This window comes from Pinus tabuliformis, chromosome 2_2 (assembly GCF_031772625.1).
Source record: "Pinus tabuliformis cultivar Carrire ecotype Pingquan chromosome 2_2, CPIR1, whole genome shotgun sequence".
Taxonomy (NCBI): Eukaryota; Viridiplantae; Streptophyta; class Pinopsida; order Pinales; family Pinaceae; genus Pinus; species Pinus tabuliformis.
In genome coordinates this window covers 766,944,304-766,970,486 of record NC_142300.1, presented here as the reverse complement: position 1 = coordinate 766,970,486, position 26,183 = coordinate 766,944,304, and positions in this window count along the sequence as shown.

Sequence of the window (26,183 nt, the reverse complement as noted above, 5' to 3'; positions counted from 1 at the left end):
GTTTCCATTGAACAATGGAACCTTCCCAATTTGATTGTCTTCAGTTTTCACGATTGAGGAAGAGACATCTTTAGGAGGATTGGAGGATTTCTTCCTTGGCTTTGCCATTTTTTTCTAAGGATCAACCTTCAAGTTTTTAGACTTTTGAGAAGGTATTGGCTTTGATTCTAATTGTTGGAAATACTGAGAGGGGGGGTGAATTAGTGTTTCTTTCCAATTGTTACTTTTACCAGTTAGATCACTTATATTTAGAACACAAAATGAACAATAAGAATAAATTCTTTAATTAATTTCTTCTTTACAATAAACCAAGTACAATATATGTAGGGCTCTAACCCTAAATGAAGACATCGATCTTCAATCTCCCAAGCTCCAACCTGTAGTTTCCAAACACCAACTTAGACTTCCAAGGCTCCTACCTTGTCAATTTTGAGGCACCAACCTCAAGGGCTCCAACTCTATATCTTGTTCAGGCTCTGACCTGGTTTCTTGAGGCTTCGATCCTCTAGGGCTCCAACCCTATCCTCCAAGGCACCAACCTTGTGTTTTCGAGGCTCCAATCCTTAGCTTTACTTCGTCAATATATATTTTGTTATACTTCCTGGATCCCAATATCTTCTTCAATAATCCATATCAATCTCTTCAACAATGCCTTCTCCAAATCACTTCATCAATGAAAACCTTGTCTTCTTAGAAGGTGTCACCATTGCGCTTCATGTTACCCAAACAACACTTCTTCAAGGTCACCTCCTGATGGCTTCAATGCATCATGGTCTTTAATGATCTCCACAATATTCAATATGCTGCTTCACAAAGTTTTCCAACTGTGCCCTATTCTATTCTCAAGAGAAGACTTCAGTAGGCTCTATTTGTCCAATCCCAATAAATCAACACTTCGACCACGATAACTTCAACCACAACAACTATGGCAGCTTTGATCACAACAACTATAGCATCTTCAACCACGACAAATTCAACCATGGTAGCCACGATAGCTTCGACCACAGAAACTACAAAAACTTCGACCACGGTAGCTTCAGCCACGACAACTACGACAACTTAAACTACGATAGTTGCGACCATGACAACTACGACAGCTTCGACCACAACAACTATGACAGTTTTGACCATGGAAACTATGGAAACTTTGACCATGGAAGCTACGGGAAATTTGACCACGGAAGCTACGAAAACTTTGACCACGACAACTACGACAACTTCTCTACTCCTAGCTCGAACCTGTGGGAAACTATTTAACCCAAGAACAATTCCACAAACTTGTCTTCATTGCTTTTCTAGGCTATGGTTGCTTCTCTACCTATTGTCTTGTCTCCACTGAAAAATATTAGCTTGAATGGAAGAATTTAGGTTTATATTTATAGTGGTTTTTCCATATTCTGAAGGGACACGTCTCTTTGCCAAGGGTTATGAGCCTACTCAAGACGGATTGGACATTTTGACAGTTTTTGACATATGTCAATTTCAAAAATTGATTTCTCTTCAACAGTAAGGAATTAGGAGGCAAGTGAGTACTCATTGGAAATATTATGACCTCATCTATAAGCTTATATAGTATTCCCTTCAAGATATGACCTCTAATGATGGAAATTTGATTTTTCTTTCATCATATGCATATTTTTTCATAAAATCCCTATTAAAGAATTTCTTTTATGGAATTAGAGCATCAAGCGGATTAGAACTTTTTCATTATTTTGACATTCTAGTTCATGTGATCTTCATGCATTAGGATTGCATAGAAGGACTAAATTTTCTTCGACATATTCATAAATCTAGGGTTGCCATATTAGGGCTTCATCACATGGGAATTATGAGCATCATTCAACAAGGCTAGGGTGCCTTTTCAATATGTTTTCATGGGCATCTTCAACAAGGTAACTTCTTTCTTAGGGTGTCTCCAAAAAAGCTTGGGCAATGCATATAAGGGAAAGTCATTGGCTTTCATTCATTAATGACTGACATGGCTAGCTTCAACAATGCAAACATGATATCATAATGACATCATTGCTAGCGCTTCGTTATGGCAAGTGCATCTAGAATTTCATTAATATATACATGCACCTAGGTTCTAGTAAAGTAGTTAGGGTTTAGGTCTCCTAGGTTTGCACAATATCTAGGGTTTGTTTCAACAATTCAACTATGATGCCATCAATGACAACTTTATTCGATCATGGGCATTTCAAACTATGTTTGCATAAATTTTGCAAATTGATGCCCCAACTATTCCATATCGATGCCAAATATTATATCATCCACATACATAACTACTATCAGTAGATGATCACCTTCAGATTTTACATATAGGTTATTGTCAATTGTGCCTTTATTAAACCCTTGTAGCTGAAGGTACTTATCCAGTCTTTCGTACCAAGCTCTGGGGCTTGTTTTGATCCATACAGGGCTTTCTTTAGTTTGCATAAGAGCCCTTCATTGGAGGTGAGTAAAAATCCTTCTAACTGATGAATGTAAACTTATTCTTCTAAATATCCATTGAGAAATGTTGACTTCACATCCATCTGATATACATTGATATTCTTATGGATGGAAAGAGCAAGAAAGATCCTTATAGCTTCCAGTCGAGCTATTGGTGCAAAGGTTTCTTCGAAATCTACCCCTTCTATTTGGGCATACCCTTTGTAGACCAATCAAGCTTTGTTCTTGATTACTTGACCCTGTTCATTCAATTTTTTCTTGAAAACCCATTTGGTTCCAATAACATTTTTCTCTCTCGGCCTTGGAACAAGCTCCCATGTATCATTCTTTTCAATCTGGTCAAGTTCTTCATTCATAGCTTTCACCCAAAACTTGTCTTCACTTGCTTGATAGAGGTTCTTGGGTTCTATCTGTGATAACATAGCCAAATTTGCATAACTTGTACTACCCACAAGTTTCCTTCTGGTTTGAACACCATGTCTTTGATCTCCAAGAATCTGACTCTCAGGATGTTCCTTCTGTACATACCTGGACAGTGTCTTTGGCTTTGAAGGCATGCCTGATTCCTCAACTTCACTATCAGAATTTGTTTCATTTATATCAGCGGACCTCAAGTCTGAGCTTTCTTCATCATCTAAGTTCATATTACTTTTATAGGATTCATGTTGTGAACCTACTTCATCTACTATTACGTCGATGCAATCCTCAATCTTCCTTTTGTGCTTGTTGTAACACATATCCTTTGCTTCGAATAGAGTATTCGAGCAATATTCCTTCATCAACGCGTGATTCAAAATTCCGAGGGTTCTTTTCATTCTGTTTAATGAAGCACTTTATCCCAAACACCTTTAGGTGTTTAACTGATGCAGGTCTTCCCTTCCATAACTCATAGGGATTTTTATCACTATTAGGCATGAGTTGAGTTTTGTTTGACATATATACTATTGCTTGGGTTGCTTCTCACCAGAAGTTATGAGACACTCTTGCTTCATCCAACATTGCTCTGGCCATTTCCTGGATTTTTCTGTTCTTCCTCTCTACTACTTCATTTTGCTGAGGAGTTCTAGCCACTGAGTATTGCCTCCTAATTTTGTGCTATTCACAAAATTCCTAAAATTCTCTTGAGGTGTACTCTCCCCCTCTATCTGATCTTAAGCATTTTCTCTTTAAGTCTTTCTCGTTTTCTGCTTGAGCTTTAAACTTATTGAAATGCTTGAATGCTTCCAATTTTTCTTTTAAGAGAACAATCCAAGTGGCCCTGGTGAAATCAACTATGAGTAACATGAAATACTTCTCTCCTTTTGAGTTTTTTGCTTTAGTTGTGCCACAAATGTCTGTGTGAATGAGCTCCATAGGTCTGGATGAGGAGAACTCTTTCAATTTGAAATGAGTCCTAATATGCTTGCCAAACTAACACGACTTGCAGATTGTGTTATCAGGCTTTAACATTCTTGGTGATCTTCTCACTGCTCCCATATTGCTTATTTTTATCAAACTGTCAAAATTCATATGCCCAATCCCTTATGCCACATACATGCTTCATTCATTTTTCTCAAATAGTAGTTGACCCTAGAATTTTCAAACACATATACATTAGTGTGGGTAGTTTTCCATTCTTTATCTTATGGATTGCATAGTCTTTAGATCGAAAGGTCACATCATAGCCATTGTCACACATCTGGCTAACACTGAGAAGATTGTGCTTGAGACCTTCTACATACAACACATTTTGTGCTTCTGTTTTTTGATCAAGACTGACTACTCCTTTTCCCTTGATTCTTGTTGGAGCGTTGTTTCCAAAAGTGACATTGCTTCCTCTATCCTTTTCCTTAAGCGACATAAATTTTCTTTTGTCCCCAGTCATATGTTTGGAACAACCACTATCCACATACCATTTGTTTTCTTGATTATGAGCTGATAAGGCGAGTCCACATTGCATGCTCTTTTTAGTCTTTGGTTTCCAGCTCCCTTTATCCTTTTGGATAGTTGTTTGTCTAACATTTTGGGACTTAGATAGGTATTCAAAATTGCTTCTGCACTCACTGGCTTTGTGCCTAAAATTATTTCATTTGAAGCATTCTACTTCACTTAGCAAGGAAGAGAAGATATTCCAATTTATGAGAGAAGAGTTTAGAGACTTACAATACTTATTGTATCTGGGATTTTCATGTTTTTCAACTTTGATCCTTCTACAATCAATGCCTTCATGTTCAAAGATATGACACTTATAGAAAATACCATAAAAAAAATAGGCATGCTTATTGTTAGGAGCATTAATATGAGATTATGAAGGAAAATACCTTGGTCATCTGATTGATTGGTTCGTTCTCCATTGACGATTTCCTCTTTGCCTGGCTTCTCTTTTGTCTTCATTAATTCTTTCATGATGCTTCTTCTCATGGATATGTGATTCTTCGAATCCTGCGGACCTGAAGTTTATCTTCCCAATAGAATATTCTTGTGTCTTAGAGTATCTCAGACCGGTTTTGATTCTTGAGGGTCTTTGACTATTCAAGATCTGATCTAGTCTCCTTGTTCCTTCTGCAAATTTTTCATTTAGACCCTTCTCGGTCTTTGTTTTCTCAAAATTGCTTCTCAGAGAGAACCTCTGCTTCAAGACTGATAGTTCTCTTGCCATTCTTGAATCAGGTCTTGAAGAACTTATTCTTTTCATTTGGCCTCCTTCAGCTCAAATTTCAAATATAGAATATCATCTTTGCATATCTGTGAGATCATTCCCCTTTTAACTTGAGCAACTCCTATTTCAACTGCTTGTTCTCCTCTTCCAGTCTCTCACAGTTTCCTTATTTTTCTTTCAGTAGAAGGACTAGACTGTCCTTGATCTTTATAGCTTATTCAAGATTTTATTTTTTATATCCAAACTCCTCATTATCAGAGTTATACATACCTTCCTATGCACACTTTAATTATAATTTCCTTCAACTGCTTATTTTTCTTCCTTGCTTTCTCTAACTCGTCAAGGCCACTGATGAGTTCCACTTCAAGGTCTACTACTCCTTGTTCCTCTTCAGAGTCCATAATACCCTGCTTTTAGGAGTTTGTTTCAAAATCCATAAGAAGATACTTATCTAACTCATTCTCCTATGAGCCTCCACAGTCTGATTCTAGTGTTGAGCTATCCTCTTTGGAGTAGAACCCCTTCTTATAGAGATTTTTCTTCTAATGTGTCAGAGACTTGTTTTCAAATTTCAGATCCTCTTCCCTTTCAGCCTTTTCGTTATAAGGGAATTTGGAAGATAAATGTCCAACTCTTCCACAGTCAAAATAATTAAAGGGAAACTTCCCTTTATAGTTTCCTGACTCACACTTCATTTTTCTGGCTAGTTGAGCTAGCTCCTGATCAAGTTCTCAATTGGAGTAGTCTTGATGTTCTTTGTGCTTCTTCCCCTTTCTAGATACTTTGAACGTTGCTTCCTTTGGTTCATATTTTTCTATTCCTACTCTCATCTCATAGGTTGTGAGAGTACCATGTATCTGATCCATCTTGAGATCCTTTAAGTTATCCATTTTCTCAATAGCCGAGATTTTGGCATTAAATCTCACGGGTAGAGATCTTAATATTTTATGAACAATCATCTCTTCCTTGACTTCTTCACCAAGTCCTCTAATAATATTAGTCACATCATCAACTATGAGGAAGTATTTACTATTCTTTCATTCTCAGGCTTTCACACCTCATTCTGAAGGTTTGTAGTTCTTCTTGCTTGACTTTGTCATCTCCTTCATGACTTTGGTTAATATTTACCCACACTCCTTATCAGACATACAATGCATAAATTTTACAAGTTCTAACTAACTAAGACCAAAGAGAATGGAATTCTTGGCTTTAGCATTGTTCCCATATAGTTTTTTACCATTGCATCAGTTGGAGGAATATCAGACATTGTAGTCTACTAGTACCGAAGTCCAAACATCTACTCCCAGGGACATAAGATATTCTTCCATTCTCACTTTCCAAAAAGCATAGTTGGTCCCATCAAAGACTCGTATTTTACTTAAGTAAGCCTCTTGACTCTCTTGCCTAGACATAATTCCTTATAGATCTACCTTTCAGTGTTTAAATTATTATTGAAGGAACTTGGCTCTGATACAAATTGTTGAAATAAGGAATTGTTGAGAGGGGGGGGGGGGTGAATCAATAATTAAGAAACTCTTTTCTTTTTCTTATTATGCTTTTAGTACCTTCTTATATTATTTAACTTGTGAGAGAATTCATTCACAAAAATAGTGAGGCAACAATATTTCAGACGCAAATGTTCAAACAACAATCACATGAGCAGCACACATTTGACACAGTGTTTTTTCACGTGGAAACCCAAACAGAAAAAAACCACTAATTTGTTGTTTGTTTATGATGTAAATTAAGCACCCACTTAATTACATCTTTTTGTTTGTGAGAACCCACTCATAGGAGGCACTGACCCCCTTTGGTTAGCAAGCACCAACTTGCCAAGAGGCACCAGCCTATTTAGTATGTAGGCACCAACCTGTTCTTGCCACTGCTCTACTATTTCATACAATTTTCACATTGAAAACAAAGGCATATAATCATACAAGTAAAATACCAATAAATGGTTGTTTGCATATTCAAATTCTTCACTCTACCTTCTATGCTCACTTGCAATAGATCTCCTCTTGCTGCTCACAACAACACTTCCTCTACGCTCTGCCTTCACTGTTAAGGGCTCTTTACTAACTACTCTTCAGCACTACCCTTGGAATTCTTCACATAGACCTCTCGATGCACTTGTTGTTCTCTTAGAGTCCTCTCAAGTGCTTCAACCTCTCTGTCATGATGTTCTTCACTCACAGCAAAACATGCTCACACATTTTCTCAACTCGCCACACATCTCCATTGTCGGTGATGGTTTTTGTTCCAATAAGGCACTCTACACAAAGTAGTTTTTTTTGTTTTTCCTTTAGCTTCCTAATTGTTCTTAGGCATGGTTCCCCTTTCCTCTCCTACATCTTTTGGTGGTTTCTTGTAACAGTACCCAAAATAGAGATGGACCTTGCAGTTCTCCATAGTCTGAATGTGTAGAGCTCCCATGCTGAGAAATTAATTCTTAGGTGACCTGAACACTTCTCCGAGAGTCCCAATCTCATTTATCGCTCCACAGATATTTGACATATCACAGAGGTGACTGCTCTGTTCTCATTTAATACAACCATTCGTGCATGCGAAGCAATCAATCACTTCTTTCATTCTCTCGAATTTATCTTTGCTACAAATGTTGTCCTTGATTTCTTGTTACAAAGTCTTCTATAGGTTCAACCCCTTTCAAACTACCAACTCCTCTATTACTACAATCAATCTCGCAGCTGCCGACCCATACGCCTTTAACTTCTATATTGTCTTATCAGAGAAATTCCACATCGTTGTAATGCTCTGATACTCCCCAGTTCCGATATCTTTAGCTCCTTTGTCATTGATCTCCTTGAGAATTTCTCCTCCATGGGACCAAGCGCTATGACTTGTCGCTTAGCATTAAGGTGCTAAGCCTTCATACTCCTGTCGGGGGCCATTCTTCCTTTGTTAATTGCTCTGCGCCCTTGGTTCTTTGAACTCTCAGGACCATGTGCCAACCCAATATCAAAAGCCTTCTTTATCGTAACTTTTCCAAACTCCAGTTGTTCTAGAGTTTTGATGTCTTCAACCTCCAATATGACATCATCACTCCACGTGGCGACTCCTTAGAGGTGACACGTGTCACCCGGTTCTGGCCCATTATACTACTCAATAAGATTGAATATGCCTACCACATGTCCTGTCATACTCCCATGTCATGATGACATCAGATGCCATTGTAGCCTATTGGAGCCAATCATATGCTTCCATGTGTCTTGCTAGAGGAGAGAGAAGAGGGCCCATCAACCTTTGGTTTTGCAACGAAATCCTTCGTTAATATTTATTGACATTCCTTGGCACTTTTTAATATTGTTGGCACTTTATCGATATCACAACTTTTAAAGTTTCCTCACTTTAAGAAGTTTTGATACTCCGATACCCGATATGTTGATGTTCCGATGTGCCGATTTATGGGGTTCCGATATCCTCCAACCTTCGAGACAACTTGCTCTGATGTACTGATCCTCCGATATTTTGATATGCCAATGTGTCGATACGCTGTCGTTCAATATTCTGATGTGCCGATATGTTGAACCTCTAACATTCCAATCTCTGATATGTTGATATTCCTTCCTTCCTAAGGCTTCAAATCCCTGAACTTCAGCAAACCATATCTTTTGATCCAAGAGTCCACTTTTGGACTTCCACATATCGTTGGAAAGTTTGTTCAGAGCACTTTCTAATGGAGAGTGTCTAATGTAGGCTTTGATTCCTTCTGTTGCTTGGAAGATGACTGAAAAATTCTCTACCCATTGACTCTTTGGACTGCTAAACTCACAACTTCCATGACAATCATTTTATGGCTTCTTCAATAAGCCTGCTACTGTGATGATTCTCTACATGAATCTTGAAGCTACCATGGAGTTCCATCTGGCCCATCACTATAATCATCATTTTCTGGCTTCTTCAGTAAGCCTGCTACTATGATGATTTTCTACAAGAAGCTTGTAGCTACCTTGGGATTCCTCCCAAACACCCAATCATCATGCTGACCCTTGTTTGACATCAATGCCAACACTTACACAACACTTACTACAAGTATCCTGTATCTACCATGGGATTCCTCCCAAACACCCAATCATCATGTTGACCCTTATTTGACACCAATTCCAACACTTACACAACCACCCATGCACCATCAAATGTCCAACAATTTATGCCTTGCTTATTGAGCTACTTTGTCTTCATCATAGCTTCATCTAAATGTGTTGGTTCATCAAATCTAATTCTGTCACCAAAAAATGGTGGAAACCCACTCACGAATTTGTACATATTTAGCTTCTCATCCTTTATAAAATCAACATACCTCAACATTTTAGTGAATTTCTGACCATACTCTTCCATTTTCATGTTTCCAAACTTAAGTTCAAAAAACTCTTGCATTTTCCTTCCATGTTAATTCTCATATAGGTATTTCCTTTAGAAGTACTTTTTAAATTGCCTCCACTAGATCTTCTTTCGATCCAAATTTTTTACTTCTTTGAGTTGCTCCCGCAACAAACAATTTTCCCGTCAAGTGATAGATTGTAATTCGTGCCTCTAAATTGCATGATTAATCATGTAGTTGAAGATACTTTATCATTTCTAACAACCAAGCTTCAACCTAGTCCCCTTTCTTGTGCTTACCATTAAATGTGGTAGGTCTAATCTTCTTGAGCTCACCTTGCAAACTATCCAAGTCGAGTCTCCTTCTTGGGTTCCTTATTGATAATATGCATGGAATACTTCCTGATTCTAAATAAACATAGGCTCTCTTAGTTGATTTCCTTGATGCATGATGATGTTTCCAGTAGCACTCCTAGAGTGCCTCGAACTCCAATATCTTTCCCCCTAATTCATGATTCATGTTCCTCTCCCTAGTTAGAATCAAATCTTTATTCCATTCTCATGTGTAATTTATTCAGGCTCTATAAAATATGAGTGTTAATTTGTTGTTCTCTTAACAATCTCTCATTGTCAGCGTTGTAGCTGAGCACCTCCATTTTGAGACTCCTCATGGTTTCCTGCAGGTCTCTATCCTCAAGCATATCCTTTCCATGCTCGTTTGAATCTTATCAACATTACCCATGCTAAAGTTCACAGCTCTAAGCTCTTGTTCATGGTTCTAGAATCTTTGAGCGCCCTATATACTTCCAATATTCATGTTGGTCCTACCCTATAGGACACCAATAACTTTCTTCTTAACTTTCTGAGAAATTTCATACCAAAAAAAAAATTCTAAATCCATAGATGTAAGCTCCTTTTCAATAAATTTCTATTGACTATATATTTTTCCCAAATTCGAGCCTCAAGCTTAATGTTATGGCCTCTAAAAGTTTTGACCCATTCAACTCAATTTCCCCTATTCTTCTATAACATTTTTCTTTCGAACTTTATGAACAATTATGTATCTAAATTTCAAATCCAACCCTATGGTTGTGTTCTATTGTCTCATAGCTTCTTGTTGAATACTCCAATGCCCCAATCTAAGCTCTAATTGTAGAGATACATGCTTTTGAAGTAACTATATACCCTATTTTTCCTTTACTTTGTTTCAATCATAACTTCTTCATACTAGCTCCATTTTACAATTGTAATATGTCATTGGGAAGCTCTATCTAAGCTCTTTTTTTTGAGCTGAAAACACTTCATGCAATGTTTCTTGATTTTATTCCTACCTAAAAACATCACTTAGGGCCTAAAAAATTCCCCGCAAGAAGATGACTAAAAAAAATTAACAAAAAATTCAAATTTTTTTCTAAATTTTCAAATAGTTTACTCACCTGGACCAATCATATCTTCCTGTAACCCTACTTTGTAATTTTTTTCAAACATATGGACCTTCTCTATGCACTCTTTTTTCATTGGAAAATAACTACCTTTACATATTTGGCTTTTAGTTCCCACTAGACACAAACTAAGTTGCATGGATTTCCTTAAACACTTGGCATATATGTAGCCTTTCATGTTTGCTTGTTGGTCCCCATGTAGGCCCCACCATTCACATGAGACCTTCCACGTGGAAATCCTTGAATGAATACAGCTACATGCAGGGTCCATTCTCCACTTTTTCCCACAACGAGTGACTTACTCACTCGCAGATTCAACAACCAATCTTGACGCAAATCAACCTAAAATATTATTGGGCTAGAACATGTATGGAGGTTATCATGAGATTGTGTGCCCGATGGATCTAACAACTAAGAATGCTTCAATCCAATGGACTAGACATGTATCAGGCTCAAACATGTGTGTGGGATAAAGTGGGGGTGTGCACCCAATGGATCTAATGGCAAAGATCACTCCCCATAAACTATTGAGATCACCCATAGGGTTCTAACTTGCGCAGGATATAAAATGGAGTTTCACCCCTAATGAATCTAGTAGCTATGATCTCTCTCCATCAAAATCCTAGATCGCCCATAAAGCTCGAACATGTGCGGGTATAAAATGAAGTTGCGTCCCTAATGGATCAAACAAGATCAATGGTCCACAATATACATCAAGTGGAAAGTCACGTGGATGTTTACCATGTGTAATCCACCTGATAGATTGAATGACTCACGATTGTCACATCAAACGACATATATTCACATTGGATAAAAAAAGTGTTGCTTGGTTAGTGGGGCAAAAAATGCTCGATGGATCCAATAGCTAGCATTACATGGGATCAACGGTTGCGGTGTACATTGTGTGATTGAAAGGATTTTAGCATGCTACATTCACGCAATGGTGTCCAATCATGCCAAGGTCCACCACTTTGCCTTCTCACCTGCCAATTTAGATGCCACCTCATTGTTGATGTCATAATAATAATAATAATAATAATAAAATTGTTATTTTCTTCTCATCAATAATACCTATTTCTCTAAATTTTTTGTCTAAACAAAATTAACATCTTTGCTACTATAATTTATTTGTCAGCCTGAAATTTCCTGAGTTTATGGTAATAGTATCAACTTATGGCTTTAACCTCGAAATTGGGATTCGATTCATCTTTATCTCCTATGAATGTTGTTAAATTGTTGCCCGACAACTTGTGATTTTCCCTGTAATGGATTTTGACCCTTATGGCCCGAGTGTTGTAAACTTGGGCTCTTACCACTCCATAATGCTCCCTGGCCACCTATTGAAGCATATTACTGTGTCTATTATCACGATAACCCATTTTCCTAGGATTTTTTCTTTTTATATTAGTTCTTCTATGGGTGCTAAGCATGTCTAAGTGTACTCTTAAATGCAATAACTCATGAACATACATATATTTACATAAATGACAACCATAAATTGAAAACCATATGCATTTCATATAATGACATAGAGTATTGCAACAAAAATAGATTATCATGGAAATTAAATAATCTTTTATTGTCACCAACTGGTTGCAGGCCTCAAACATTCCTCCTAACTATAGAACAAGTTGTTCATTTCCTCTCAATAGGGAGTCACCCCCAAGTTGGTGCTTTGACTCCATGGAGAAAAAATTCACGCACAGTTAGGTACATGTCCAATACCATAAATATATCGAACCAAGGTACCAAACACTAGCAACCTCCAACCTATAAGCTCACATCCACCTGTTAATTTTTCATAGGTCTACATTTTTCTATGCTTTGATAATTGCATTTGTTCATTAATACATTAAGTTCACCCCATATCATCATTACATTATTCAGATATACACCATTATTCATCAGCATACGAAGTTACATAGAAAGAACAACATCACCATCATCATCAATGCAGCGGAACATAAAGGAATAATAGAATACAAGCATGCACACACATAGAGACGCTCGGATTGGTCTAACACTAGGGCAAAACCTACTATGGGGAAAACACTTGCAAAATTTATTCTTCTTAATTTGTCATCAAATTATTCAGCAAAAGAGAGTACAATGATCCATAACTTTATCTATGCAACAAAACAACTTAGATATCCATGAAATAGATCTAATCATGCTTATAATCACAACCATGATTCTGAGGATTGTTGTGTGTTGTCACTGACTGTAATCAACTATTGGATAATGTTGTCATTGTGTTGAATACTGCTGAACATTGTTGTCACTGAGCAAAATCTTCGGAATACTGAAATCTCATATTTGAGTCATGGATGCAGGGAGGAGTTGTGCGAGTGTCTATAACAATCATGGACACTCTCTATGAACTATATGCTAGCATCTATGGTAGTCCGGACGCTCCCAAGACCATTATGTGCGTGCATCCGGGGACCAACTCAACAGATTTGCTCCAAACCCTCAGACGCTCTCTTCTATTTATTGTGTGTGCATTTGGGACTTCCTGGATGCTCTTAGGACCACTCTGTGCGAGCGTCCGAGGACCGACACCTCCAGATCTGCCTCTGAAACCCTAGATGCTCCCATAGACTTCTATGCCATCATTTAGGGCTCTCTGGACGTTGTCTTCACCACTGTGTGCCAGAATTTAGGGACTACAATTCCCATTTGTATTCGAGTGTCCAATAATTAGAAAACCCTAGATCAGTGTGAGCTTCATCCATGAGATTTCAGACCCTTGTGCGAACTTTCATCCGACAGATCTATGTGAACCAAGACAATAAGAGAAGAGAAGATGGCTTGATCAATGTTTCCAAATGATCTTAAGGTCTCTTATATTTATAGGCTTACATGAGTGTCCACTTGGGGTTGAGGCTGATCTGTCCATTTTAACATGTGCTTAGGGCTGACCTAACCTAATATACATGAGTGAATAAATAAATTCAAAAGCCAACTTTCGCTTATCCAAATCAAGTGATATTCAGGTCGATTTTGGTCCTCTCGAAAAGAGGAATATAATGCAACCATCTTCGCAGTCACTTGAGTTGTCCAAGTTGGAATTTGGCCGCAGTTGCAAAAATTAAAACGCCCTCTCAACTAGGGAGAATTCCACCTGCCAATATCTGTCCATCGATCAATATGCCATTATGGTATCTTCACATATCATCATTGATAATCTCTGTCATGTAGTCATCATGCCATGACCTCAAGTATATCATCATCACAAATCATTAATGTACATATCGATTTATCCCTTGTTTATTCCTGCTTATCTCTTGATTGTTCATGCTCGTATGCTGAACATTCTCGAATCTAGAAGAAGAATAATTTATTTAATGAGAAATCTAGAAGAAGAATAATTTATTACCGGAGGGGATCTTAAGCTACCACCCTCTATCCATCAGGCTGCTACCTAGAATATCTTCCAACGGGCTACTACTCGGAATATCATCATCAATCGTCATCAAAAAGCATATAATCAAGGAGCACATCTCAACCTGGAACTACATCGGGGAACACATCTCGACCCGGAATCTCATGGGGGAGTTATACATCTAAAACCCCATATCGAGAAATAGTATATCCAATCGCACAAGGGAGCACATATCGACCCCGGGATCTCATCAGGGAGCTCAATCTCAACTTGGAATCGCATAGGGTTATCTCAACCCATCCTATTGCCTACTGATCTTCCCATTGATGACCCTGAATAGTTATGTGGTAGAACACCTGGATCATAATCAACTTGGGTTGTACACCCCAAGTACACTCTCAACGCGTTGGCCAAATGAGGAGCGGTATTCCCAACAAGCCTTGCTTGTGGGTATGATGCCAATTAGGGTATACTTTGCAAAGACCAAACAAGGGAGCAACATTCTCCGACACTATGAAGATAGAGGAGCAACATTCTTGGACCCTATGGGTAACAGATAGGGGTCATACCCTATTGTCTAGAGTTCCCTCAATCCCAGGAGCCCTCTATCTTGATTCCTCACCCTAGGAGCTCAGAGAGGGACAAATAGTTAGCTCAGTGCCCTTGATCAATGTTGCTTTCATCATACTCAAATCTAGTATCAGCTTGTCTCAATAGCAGTTGTTTCCTGTTCATACAATACATCAAATCAAATATCATGTCAAACCATAAATAATCATATAAATCACAAAAGGATACCATAATCGTCCTCCCTCTCAAGGAGGTTCCAACCATAAGCCCAAGCTTGTTTCAAATAGCTTCACTGTCTCAATATGTGAGACTATCTCGATCCCAACTATATATGTGGGATTTTTCTGCTCATCAGATTCCACTTTATGTCATCACAATGTATCCATGTCAGATCCAAATTATGCACATACAACTCTCCTAAGGAGCTTTTGCATCCTATCTCACAGCTAGCCATGCTAGCAACATCATATCCAACCTCGGTCGTGCTATGGACCTCTCATCTAAGATATCATGGCAAATCTCATACTAAAACAACATCGAAATGTGCCTATCAACAATAATCTCAAACATCAACAATGGGTCCATGCAATCACATATCATAGGAGATGAATCTCATCCTTAAAAATAGAACACCTCATGCAGATATTTCAAAGGATGCTTAGTGAAAACTTTATGTGAATGAAGCAACTCAACTATGAATTTATTCAGGTTTTATGCACATCATATACAGATGGATGTTAAAAATGGAACATCAAGGCTTCAATCAACTAATGGATGCCATTTCAAGTTCAACAACATCTTGAAATTCAAATTAGAGTATCCAAGGATTTGAATTTTCATTATTCAAAAACATTTTCCAATAGATTTGCAATATAAATTTCTTTTCCAAATTCCAGAAATTGATACATCATTTCGAGCTTTAGAAGCTATCTCCCTCTGATTTAGATCATCATAGGCTCATCACCTGTCAAGAGTATATCATCAGGATGTAAAACCAAAACCAAAACCAAAACCATAATCAAAATCAAAGTCATACCTTGGAACTCATCACCCTGACTTCATCAGATAACTGTCAAATATAGATATATCAGGATCAGGGAGCTTGCTTCATGCAATTCTCTAAGCATACTACCTTGATAAGCCATCATAATCAGCCTTACATAAATCAATGTTGTACCATCACATCAGAAAAGTCATCTCATCAAAGTTTAGAAGCCATATCACAACCATTATCAATCACGGTATGAATACTTTCAACCGGGTGATAGGGAGAGCTCATATCAAGTCATGACTTCATTTATTATTATGCAAACAAGTTGTCATGAACCACACATTATAAATCTGAACTTTATGAAGGCATTCTCATAATCATAATACAAGTCATTTCTGTCACTAGGTGCAAATGCATACACCAAGGATGAGTCATGCAAGTTCCATTTTCATGTTGAATCACAACTATCATTACCTCAACCATTGTGCTAGGAACAAGGAGGCCAATACAAAACCATTTTTCTGAATACTCACATAAGTCATTATGCCCACATAGCATTGACATCAAGGAAAATCAACAATCGTCAGATCAAATCATTAGACATCAGGTCAAGTCCAAATTTTCTATCGTAGAGAGATCTATAGTCAAAGCATATCTCAATCATCAATTCAAAGTTATTGTCAAGCATCATGACAAAACACTGTTCATCTATATCAATCAATTAAATCATGCCAACCTATTGTAGCACAAACATAGTGACATATCTATATGTATGTCCCGATCATCTGCAAACACAAGTTCAGTTTGCATGTCCATGTTATGGAAAAACATTCAAGATTTTCCTGCTTCTTGTTATATGCAACACATCAATGGTGTTGACATCTTCCAAGTGAACATCTTGATTTCAAGAAAGATGCTTCATTTTTATGTAATCAACAATTTAACCCAACAACTTCAGAAATAAGATTACAGTGGAAAAATATCTCAAAGACAACTTGATTCAGAGTTCAGATAATTTCAGAAAGCTTCATATGATGGTCAACAATAGTCAAACCCTTGAACGATCCCTTCAGGTTAGCATGGGAGTGTATTTAGTTGCCTGGACGCTACCTGGGCCATAGCATGCGTGCGTCCAGGGATGAGATTTCCTAGTTCAGTGTCTGCGTCCGGAGAAGATACCCTAATTTATGTACAAGCTTCAGATCTAAGAGTTTGTTGCAGATGAATTATGTCAGATGCGCATAAATCATACTTCAACGGTACAAAATGCAAATAGTAATAAGAGTAATAATCTTGAGAAGAGATTCTCCCTCTGACTGGGAATCTATGTCATCATCTTGTATCTACTGGAGTCAAGCAACAACAGATCTGTTAGATCATAAACATATATCTATCCTGGCTATCCTCATCATGACATCAATATTTCATCAAAGGGTAGACTCAAAGTAGCATATAGATGCATCACCATATTTCAAATATTATAAGAACTTTCTATCAAGTCACTTCATCAAGTTAGGACATTCAGTTTAACCATATGCCATCAAGACAAGATCACAGGTAGTAAGAGATCTAGAATATCAATCTCATAGTTATACCTCTAACATCATGATCAATCAGATCAAGTTAGGTCATTCAATAAAACTTTACCAAAACAACAAGAGTGTCAATCTCTCTTTCCATATGTTTTCATCATGCTTGTCACAAGCACTACTAGTAGTATCATGTATACGAGTCAATAAGTTATCCTTCTATATGAAAACCATCATGACAAGTATCAAGAGTATCATTTACTAGAGTCAAGATGTTATCCTTCCTCATAGGATCAAGATGTCCAATAGATGAATTTTAGCCAACCATCAAGTGTATCAATGTATAAATATTAGATAGCCTCATAGAATTCAAGAATATCAAAATGTTCAACACCAAAAGCATCATTTCATCATAGGAAACATAGATCCAAGTTTCTTTGATATACATGTATGAGCCATCAAAGAAAGAGACATTCTCACCATGTCTCAGGGCTTACCTAGTCATCAATGTTATTGCTGAAATACAACATACCATGAATACCTTGTGGTATTCAAATAGTACCTCTTGTCACCTCTTCATCAAGTAGTGTTTGTCACCTTTTCATCAAGTACCTCTTTAACTCTTTCCAGATCTAGCTTTTCTTTCCTGCATCTCAAATGATCCTCAAGAAGGATCTACTCATCACATCTCACTAAGAAGGTTAGAAACATCCATATACTCAAATACATATGTAGGAAGTATAAGCAATAAACATAATCATTAGATCCATATGTCTAAACAAAAGTAAGAGGCATCATAAGTCAAGAAATACTTATCTTCAATGAGAGGTGATCCTCTCCCTCTTGAACCAATCTTCAAGGGCTATCAATGTCCATGGTCCATATACCAAGCTTGCCTTCAATTATCCAACCAGGTTTGTTGGGGATTATCCCATCTAGGGCTTCATCAAATATTTTTCAAGTGCTTGAGCATCTTCACATTGACCAGCTAGGTTCCATATCTCATATTGTTTCCATAAAATGGGGTTTTCTCTTCAACCCTAACCTCATAGAATCCATCAAACCCAAATAATCAAGTTACTTAGGGTTTTCTTCAAACCATAGAATTCTTTTAGGTCTTTGTCATCCTCTTATTGCTTCCATCAAAGGTGTCATCATCAGGGTGATCTCCATGCCTTTTCTTCAGCCCATCTTTGAAACCATGTTAATGTTTCATAGGGCTACATTGTTCTATGCCTTGATAATTGCATTTCTTCATTAATACATTACGTTCACCCCATATCGTCATTACATTATTCAAATCTACACCATTATTCATCAGCATATGCAATTATATATAAATAACAACATCATCATCATCATCAATGCAACGAGACATAAAGGAACAATAGAAGAAAAGCAAGCACACACATAGAGACACCAGGATTGGTCTGAGACCAAGGCAAAACCCACTATGGGGAAACCCTTGCAAATCTTCTTCTTCTTAGATTGTCATCAAATGATTCAGCAAAAGAGAGTACAATGGTCCATAACATTATCTATGCAACAAAACAACTATGATATCCATGAAACAGATCTAATCATGCTTATAATCACAACCCTAATTCTGAGGATTGCAGTGTGTTGTCACTCACTGTAGTCAACTGCTGGATATTGTTGTCACTGTGTTGAAAATTGTTGAACAGTGTTGTCACTGAGTGTAATCTTCAGAATATTGAAATCTCATTTTTGAGTTCTAGACGCTAGGAGGAGTTATGTGAGCGTCTATAACAATCCTGGACGCTCTTTGCGAACTATATGTCAGCGTCTATGGTAGCTCGAATGCTCCCTAGACCGTTATGTGTGTGTTTCCAAGGACCAACTCCCCAAATCTACTCCAAACCCTCAGATGCTCCCTTCCAGTTACTGTGCGTGCATCTGAGACTCCTTGGACGCTCTCAAGATAACTTTGTGCGAGCGTCTAGGGACCAACACCTCCAGATTTGCCTCTGAAACTCTGGACGCTCCCATAGGCTTCTATACCAACGTTTAGGGCTCTCTAGATGTTCTATTGACCACTGTGTGCCAACAAACAGGGACTAAAATGCCCAATTTTGTGCCAGCATCCAGGAATCAAAAAACCGTAGATCAATGCGAGCTTCATCCCTGAGATTTCAAACCCTTGTGTGAACTTTCCTTCGACAGACCTGTGCGAACCAAGACAATAAGAGAAGAGAATATGGCTTGATCAATGTGTCCAAATGAACTTAACGTCTCTTCTATTTATAGGCTTACATGAGGGTTCACTTGGGATTGAGGTCGACCTGTCCAATTTAACATGTGATTATGGCCAACCTGTTAATTTTAGGTATGTTCTATGCTAGAGCAATTTATTTCAATTTCTTTTCCACATTAGCAATCACATCAACATAAATTAAACTGTAGATAGAACATATATATAAATCGTAGAAGACAAGCCAAGAGAAGAGGACACAAGATGTGGCGCTAGCCAGGGAAAAACCCCACAATGTGGGGAAACCCTTGATCAATTCTTCTTTTATGTTGTTCAAAGTTCAGTAGAGAAAATGAGAGAGATAGTACATTTACAATAGAAGTCAATCACTTTGACTTTTGATATCGGCATGAGATCAGTTGAAGACATATTGCTTCAACTGATTCTCTAAGGTGACTTGTTCACCTATGATAGTGTTGCATCTCGTCTATTTGCTGCACTGTCACATGTGTTGAACCTTGATGACTGCGCTGCTCTCATCTTCATGCTGCTCATCATGCTACATCTTCCATGTCTTATTCATCATCAAGCTACCCATGCTCATGATCTCATTCATCATTATGCTGCCCATGCTCATATCATCATGCATCATTATGCTTCCCATGATCTCATACATCATGTTGCCTTCCTTTGGAGACAGATGCTCTGACTGTTTCGACAGTTCCCAGTAGTTTCGGCTTTTCCGACTTTTCCGGCAGTTCCGGCAGTTCCGACTTTTCCGACTTTTCCTTAGGATCTCTCCTCCTACTAAAACCCAAAGACAAGTAGAGAGAGGAAGAGATCCAAGTGTGTGTAGAAATGACTTGAAGTCCTCTTCTATTTATACTAAAATGTAGAGGTTGAATAGACATCACTGTTGGGCTTCTGAGCCTACATAAGTTGCTGGTCGACTTAACAATTTGTCCATAACATAAATAAATTCATAACTTCATAAATACTTATCGAAATCGGATAATCTTTAGATCAATCCTACACCTCTCAATGAGAGGGATCCAATAAAAATATCAGCTGCCATAAATAATATGACCCACATGGAGTTTTGCCCTAGTTTCTAATTTTAACACTCCCTCTCAACTAGGGAGAACTCCATCCGTTGATCCATTTGTCCAACTGTACTATCTCTGCCATTAGTGCCCTGCACTGCTCTGCTCAGCTGGCTCTGCTCTGCTCAGCTCTACTAGCTCTGCTTTGCTCTGCTGGCTCTGCTCTGCTCTGCTAGCTCTGCTCTGCTCTTCTCAGCTCTACTGGCTTTGCTTTGCTCAACTTAGCTCTACTGAACCATGAAGAAGAAGAATTGATCGAGAATGTGTCATACCATTCTCCACTAACCTGAAGTTAGTCTCAAAGTGTGTACCACTGGTACCAGACCAGTTATCAATCGACTCGAAGTCAGTGTAATAGTAGGTACAACTCCTACCACTATTCCCAGACTAGTACTCTATTGACTCGAAGTCAGTCTCAGAGTATGTACCACTCGTCCTAGACCAGTCCTCAACCGACCCGAAGTCAGTGTCATAGTGGGTACAACTCCTACCACTGGTCCCAGACTAGTATCATTGATCCCAGATCAATGAAGGTCATCCTAGCATAGGGAGTACAGTAGATACAGTGATGCGTCCATTGGTACTACTATGGTCCCTATCCTCATTTCCCTTCTCATTGATCAGATGAGAGGTACTTCCCATGAGTCCTAGACTACATGGGTAGGATGCCTCGACAGAAGAACTTAATCAATCCTGTCCTCACAGGAGAACTAATCATCCTGCTACATAATCGCCATGGAGAACTAATCATCTAGGCCTCACAGGAGAAATAATCATCCTGCTACACAATCGTCATGGAGAACACATCATCCAGACCTCATAGGAGAACTAATCATCCTGCTACACAATCGTCATGGAGAACACATCATCCAGACCTCACATGAGAATTAATCATCCTGCTACACAATCGTCATGGAGAACACATCATCCAAACCTCACAGGAGAATTAATCATCCTGCTACACAGGAGAGCGAATCATCCTGTCCCACAAGAGAGCGAATCATCTTGTCCCACAAGAGAGCGAATCATCTTGTTCACAGGAGAGCGAATCATCCTGTCCATAGGAGAGCAAATCATCCTATCCCACAAGAGAGCGAATCATCTTGTCCCATAAGAGAGCGAATCATCTTGTCCACAGGAGAGAAAATCATCCTGTCCCACTGCGCACCACCAGCGGAGGGTGAGTCACCCTGTGGTCGTATGTTGTTCCAGTAAGAACCGCAAGCCCCTAGAGCTCCCAGAGCTCAATGTGTGCAACATGCAGGACACTTTTACAAGGGTCTCTCGATGACTCCAAGTCGTTCGGGAAAATCATAAATTTGATCATTCCTCGGGGCTCTGACAAAGTGTAGCGACCTATACATCATCTCAGTGTGATGGAGCCTCCTTGCTCATCTACTTACCATATCCCAGATAAGGCAGTATCTGATGTCTATCTACTGGAGCAATCATTGAATACGAGATTCCTCAATAATCGAATCCCACCTCTGGTTGTCACGGAGAATCACATTGGTATTCATCATGTGTACTCACTGAAGACCAGGCAACTTCATATGAGGTCATACTCATAGTTATGTATCCGATCTCGGTGGTACTTATAACAACCGATTTTTTCTTCCTGCTCATCCATGATATCGAAGTAGAATCCAAAGAGAACCAACATTGAGAAGTGCTCTAGTGATCCTCCACACTGCCTGCCCAGTCAACATTCGAATAATCATGCAGTTTTCATATTTCCAGCAGTGTATCTCAATCCATGAGAGATTGTGCCCCGAAGATATCTCAGAGGATTCTTGGCACCAATCCAGTGAGGCTCAACCAAATATGAGTTCACCATGCTAACTGCAAAATATATGTCTGGAGTTCACCAAGAACATCAACGTGATTGAGTTTATGAAACTCAGAGGCATTTCCCAAATCTGGTCCGACACCACTACCATATAACTTCTAAAAGTTAATATCATCGAGGTAGTCACAGGCTTGTAGTTTATCATTCCACATTTAGAGTCCAAATCCCTCTTACTTCTGCAAATGAGAGGGTCTGTACCTATCAGAAATAGGTCATCCTTATGAGGTGCCAATATGAGAGGTCTATCATCCACAACCTTCGGGTAATGGTTTGGATCGGTTTCACTCCTAGTGAACCTCAATTTCATCAAACAGCTATCAATCCTCTCACGTCAAGCCATAGAGGGCTTTCTTCCACTTGTATAGAGATTCTCATTCATGAATCTCAAACTCCACGGGTTGTTCCAAACTTGTGGACCTGCTACATGAGGGGAATGTTCCCCTTGTAATATTTTCCTTCGGTACATCTCAGACATGTACCTTCATGCTCTATTTGAATTCAGGGATCCCGGTCACCATTTGACTCACAGACCTCCGGTGCTGAGTCAATGGACATGGTCCCTAGTGGACTTGATACAACCCTGAACTCTAAAACATCTTTGAAAAATCTATTTTCAAACACGTACCTTTCCATCGATGAGTGCCACCCTGAAACCTTAAACTTCCATTTCCGAGATGGACACTAGGTTCTTCTTGCGATCAAGTACATAAAAGAGATTCTGGGGTTCCTTGCTTTCTTTGAAGAGTCGACCATTTCCTTGATGACCTGCATTACTTATCATTCCTCTGATCATTGAAGATGTCCCTGGAATGATTGTTATCTTCATCAAGAGATGTGTCTCTGCTATTCGGACACTCCTTTGCATGATGGCTGAACTTATTGCAACCAAGGCATCTGCCTTTCCTTCCACCCTTAGATCTGAACTTCCCAATGAAGTGATCTTCCGTTGTGCCATTCTGATAATATTCTCTACTTCCACTTCACCCTTAGTGAACTTAGAAGAGAGATGTGGAACTCATTGATCCTTTTGTCTTGTCCCTATTGTCTTTGGTGATTTCTCTTTCACTCTTGCTTGGTCATTGTCTTCACCTCAACTTCGATACCATGTTAATTTTAGGTATGTTCTATGCTAGAGAAATTTATTTCAATTTCTTTTCCACATTAGCAATCACATCAGCATAAAGTAAACTGCAGATAGAACATAAATATAAATCACAGAAGACAAGCCAAGACAAGAGGACACAAGATGTGGCGCTAGCCAAGGACAAACCCCACAATGTGGGGAAACCCTTGATCAATTCTTCTTTTATGTTCTTCAAAGTTCAGTAGAGAAAGTGAGAGAGATAGTACATTTACAATAGAATTCAATCACTTTGACTTTTGATATCGGCATGAGATCAGTTGAAGACATATTGCTTCAACTGATTCTCTAAGGTGACTCGTTCACCTATCATAGTGCTGCATCTCATCTATTTTCCGCACATTACCGTGTGACACCTTGATGTACTGTCACATGTGTTGAACCTTGATGATTGAGCTGCTCTCATCTTCATGCTGCTCATCATGCTACATATTCCATGGTATTATTCATCATCAAGCTACCCATGCTCATGGTCTCATTCATCATTATGCTGCCCATGCTCATATCATCATGCATCATTATGCTGCCCATGATCTCATACATCATGCTGCCTTCCTTTGGAGACAGATGCTCTGACTATTTCAACAGTTCCCGGTAGTTTTAGCTTTTCCGACAGTTCCGACATTTCTGAATTTTCCAGCTTTTCTGGCTTTTTCGGCTTTTCGGGCAATTCCGGCTTTTCCTTAGGATCTCTCCTCCTACTAAAACCCAAAGACAAGTAGAGAGAGGAAGAGATCCTAGTGTGTGTAGAAATGACTTGAAGTCCTCTTCTATTTATACTAAAACGTAGAGGTTGAATAGACATGACTGTTGGGCTTCTGAGCCTACATAAGTTGCTGGCCGACTTAACAATTTGTCCATAACATAAATAAATTCATAACTTCACAAATACTTATTGGAGTCGGATGATCTTTACATCAATCCTACACCTCTCAATGAGAGGGATCCAATAAAAATATCAGTTGCCATAAATAATATGACCCACATGGAGTTTGGCCCTAGTTGCCAATTTTAAAACTCCCTCTCAACTAGGGAGAACTCCATCCGTTGATCCGTATGTCAAACCGTACTATCTCTGCCATCAGTGCCCTACACTTCTCTGCCCAGCTCTGCTGGCTCTGCTCTACTCTGCTTTGCTCAGCTTTGCTGGCTCTTCTCTGCTCAACTCTGCTGGCTCTGCTCAGCTCTGCTCTGCTGGCTCTGCTCTGCTCTACTCAACTTAGCTCTGCTGAACCATGAAGAAGAAGAATTGATCGAGAATGTGTCATACCATTCTCCATTGACCCGAAGTCAGTCTCAGAGTGTGTACCACTGGTCCCAGACTAGTTCTCAACCGACCCGAAGTCAGTGTCATAGTAGGTACAACTCCTACCACTGGTCCCAGACCAGTACTCTATTGACTCGATGTCAGTCTCAAAGTATGTACCACTGGTCCTAGACCAGTCCTCAACCGACCCGAAGTCAGTGTCATAGTGGGTACAACTCCTACCACTGGTCCCATACCAGTATCATTGATCCTAGATCAATGAAGGTCATCCTAGCATAGGGAGTCTAACTCATTTGCATTGATGTTCTTGGTGAACCTAGACCTTCCGAAACTGCCTCTTCAACTCTTGGCAGATAGAAACTTGTACAACTTTTACAATGGTTCTTTTACAATGATACTTTTACAATGACTGTATGCAGTGCTACCCACTTGAAGACTTTCTTGTTGCTGTTCTGCACCTTGATTGTTGCTCTTGTCATGCTACCCTTTCTCACTCTTCAGAACATTAGATTATGCATTGAGTCTTCTCTTGATGAATATATAATACTTGCAAAAAGTCTTCAAGGAAATACCCATGACATGATAATAGCAAAACTTAACTCATCCTGCAGAGCATATGTCAGTGCTAAACAAAAAAAACAAATTAGAATACAAAGAACCTAATGCAATTAAGAGATGAACATGGATATACATAAGATACTTACCTGGAGCTTACCTCTACTGCATCATTTTGCTGCACCTTGCTTTTTGCTACCCTAGAAAGTATGGTCCTTTGCAACTCTTGACAACACTTGATCTAGTTTTTTTCTTGTCTTCTAGGAGAACGATATTTTTCAGATCCCCAATATGTGATCTTCGGTCCTGTAGTAGCCCTATGAGTCTTCTTTCCAATGTCACAGGTCTGAACAAGTTTGGATTCTTCCAAGGAAAAGTTATGCCCAATCTCTCACAATGACCTAATTATGGACTAGTTCAGTAAAGTGAAATTGTACGACATGCCACGTGTCACTGTTTCCTCCTTCAGCTTTGAAATTGATACAAAGAAAACTACAGTCTGTGCACTATCTGCTGGTTTTTACAGAATTCCAATCCACTTCTCAGAGAGAGAGTTATGGCAATTATCCCAAGGTCACCTCTTTGAGATGAAATTCTAGAGCCGCCAAAAACCCTAACTTCCATAGATCATATCTCCGGAAATATAGTGAAACGAGATCTAAAATTCGGTCACGACATTCATCAGGATTTCAGCTCAAATGGGTTTTAATTT